This window comes from Vicia villosa, unplaced genomic scaffold (assembly GCF_029867415.1).
Source record: "Vicia villosa cultivar HV-30 ecotype Madison, WI unplaced genomic scaffold, Vvil1.0 ctg.000860F_1_1, whole genome shotgun sequence".
Lineage (NCBI taxonomy): Eukaryota > Viridiplantae > Streptophyta > Magnoliopsida > Fabales > Fabaceae > Vicia > Vicia villosa.
The window spans coordinates 122,123-124,894 of NW_026705389.1; the positions used below are offsets into that span (position 1 = coordinate 122,123).

The window sequence follows — 2,772 nt, forward strand, 5'->3', positions numbered from 1 at the left end:
ATGATCGAGAAGCAGATTAGGGAATGAATCCCACTCACTTCTATCCCATTATGTAATGTTCGAGAAACAGATTAGGGAATAAATCCCACTCATTTCTATCCCATTAGTTAATGTTCGAGAAACAGATTAGGGAATGAATCCCACTCATTTCTCTCCCATTAAGTAGTGACCGAGAAACAGATTAGGGAATGAATCCCACTCATTTCTATGCCACTAAGTGATTGAGAAACAGATTAGGGAATGAATCCCACTCATTTCTCTATCACTTTCTTAATGTGATCGCATCTCTATTTGTTAATGTTTTAATGTTGAAAGAGAAAAAGGAGAAGAAAACTAGCTTAAGATGAATAACTAGCCTAAGTGTTTAAAAGGGAATTTCTAGATCCTAATGTTATCATGGTTTCTACCTAAAGTTAGGAATTTAAGGAAAAAAGACTAAACCTAATAGTTATGGAGATTATAGGTCCTAAATCTAAAGGAATGAGATTACACGCACAAGCAAAGATCAAAATTACAAGTAAAAATTACAAGTAAACAATGATACAAAATTGCACAAAAGCATAAAGTAACAAGTCAAAATATAGTACAAAATGAAGTAAAATACTATTATTTTTTATATTGATTTTTATGAGGGGAATTGAATTACAAATCAAGTAAAAGACTAAAACAAATAACCTAAAACTAATATTTTTTTAGTGATTATTTTTTTTATGTCTAAAATTGGATTAAAGTCTCAAAATTAATAGGAAAAATTGGTTTTTATTATTAAAATGTAAAGGAAATCTAGATTCTAAAATGAACAAGAATGTGAATTCAGGGGGTGCATGTTGAAATGATGGTGCAGTAAGCAACACAGGCGCAGAGCCCAATAAGATCAAGGCCCAGGAACGTTTTTTTGTTATCAGATTTTGTAAAGTGCCAAAAATGGCGTTAGGGCCAATGGGGGTGACGAATAGCAAATCAGGCCCAGAGTTTTGTGTGTTTGATCCATGTGTTTCTACCATAATTTATCAATTCATCAATTTCAATTAATCAGACTTTGCATTAGACCAAATTAACGTGACCAGATTCTTAATCGCTTCCTAATTAATGCAAGGTTTTCATGTTAATTACAATTAATGTCAATTAATTATCATAATTTTCCAATGTTAACAAAAGGAAATAATGAAATAGAAAGAGGGATTAGGGCTCCTACTTGTGACGATTGGAATTCTCAGAGCTTCTTCTTCCTTCCTTGACGTGAACGGCGCGGCGGCGTGACTCTCCGATTGCTCTCTCTCCGTTCGTTTCTCGTTCGATCTCAACTCGATGCCACTCCGAGCGAACGGCTAGTTCATGCGATGGAGATGATGAACGTTGTTGTTGTGGGCGCGGATTCGCGGATGAGTATCATGAAGATTGTTAAATCGTGTTTGAGACGAGAGCGAAGACGAAGATTGAAGTGTGGATGATGCGTGAACACGGTTCAGAGGAGGTTTGTTCTCTCTTTCTTCCGATTGCTTCTTCTTCTTCTTGAAATTCTGGCCCTTCTTTTGATTATTTCTGATTCTTCCGTTATTCTTTTCTTTTCTGTGGAAGCGTTGTTCTTCGTGGTTGTTTGTAGAGGAAGCGATGAAGAACGTAGAGAGAGATTGAAGATGGTTCAGTGGTGGCTTTTTGATGAGTTGGGGAAGATAATGATTGAAGACTGAAGAAGCTTGCGTGTGGAGATTGAACAGAATAGAGAGGGAATTGGAGATGGATTAAGGTTCCACGAGGGAGTTTTGAAAGATGAAGAAGAAAGTGATGGTGTGAGTCTAGAGAGAAGGTGTAAGAGTTGAAGGTTGGTGGTGAAGAAAATATAGTGGTTAGCTATCTCTGATCTCTCTTCTTTTCTCTTGAATAATCTGTTCGGTTCCAGTTTCATTCTGTTAGAGTTTGTTATAAGATGGTTAGGAGATCTGTAATTGATTTTTGGAATTTAGAAAAGTTAGTTATCAGGGTATGTGAAGTTAGTTATGGTCTTTGAAATGTGTTTGGGTTATGTTATATGGCTGTGAATGGTTTGCTATGCAGGATGGTGTAAGTTGCAAGTATATGCAAGTGGTGTTTATTGTGTTCATTTGGTTTTGTAGTGTAGTCATGATATTGTTTTGTTTGGACGTGCAGGGCCTTTGTTCAATTTCATAACTGTTTTGGAAATGGCATGAGGTGGGAGTAGTTATATGGGACTGATTTGATTTTGGTGTTTGAATGCAGCTTTGGGCTTGGCAGCAGCAGCCGTGGGTTTGACAGCGGCCTTAGGCTTGATGGCAGCAGCTCATAGTTAAGATGAAATGGATTAGAATGTCAAAAATGCATTTTTTTTTGTGTAATTTGTGATCTCCATGTGATGTAATGGTGTATATGATGTGGAATAACTTTGTAGAATAGAGGGCTGTTACACTATGTAGTAGTAACAAAAGTTTGAAACTCATACTGTTATTTGTGAAACGTTGGTGTCTTGAATAAAGTTTAAACTCTTTCCTTCTTTCAATGTGCAATCTTGAAATAGAGAAAATTCAATAAGAATGATAAATAAAGGTATGAAGTCACCATGACTATAGTCAAAAGTCCAACCCATAGTTGGCTTTGACCAAAAGACAAGGTCTTTGCAAACAACTTTCTACAGTCTTCTCTCCCCAATATGCATTAATAACTAAAAGGCGTTTATGAACCTCTTTCTCTTCAAACCAACACCATCGAAATCTCAAATTCAACGAGACTTGTCATAAGACTCGTCATAGGCTAACA

General features: G+C 36.3%; 1 long non-coding RNA gene across 1 annotated transcript; it reads left to right on the forward strand.

Annotated features, from left to right (window-relative positions):
- Positions 1-1,184: 1,184 nt before the first annotated feature.
- Positions 1,185-2,267, forward strand: LOC131631759 (uncharacterized). The gene is made up of 3 exons (XR_009292804.1): positions 1,185-1,474; positions 1,579-1,846; positions 2,149-2,267. It is a non-coding gene; the product is annotated as an uncharacterized LOC131631759 (long non-coding RNA).
- Positions 2,268-2,772: the final 505 nt, after the last annotated feature.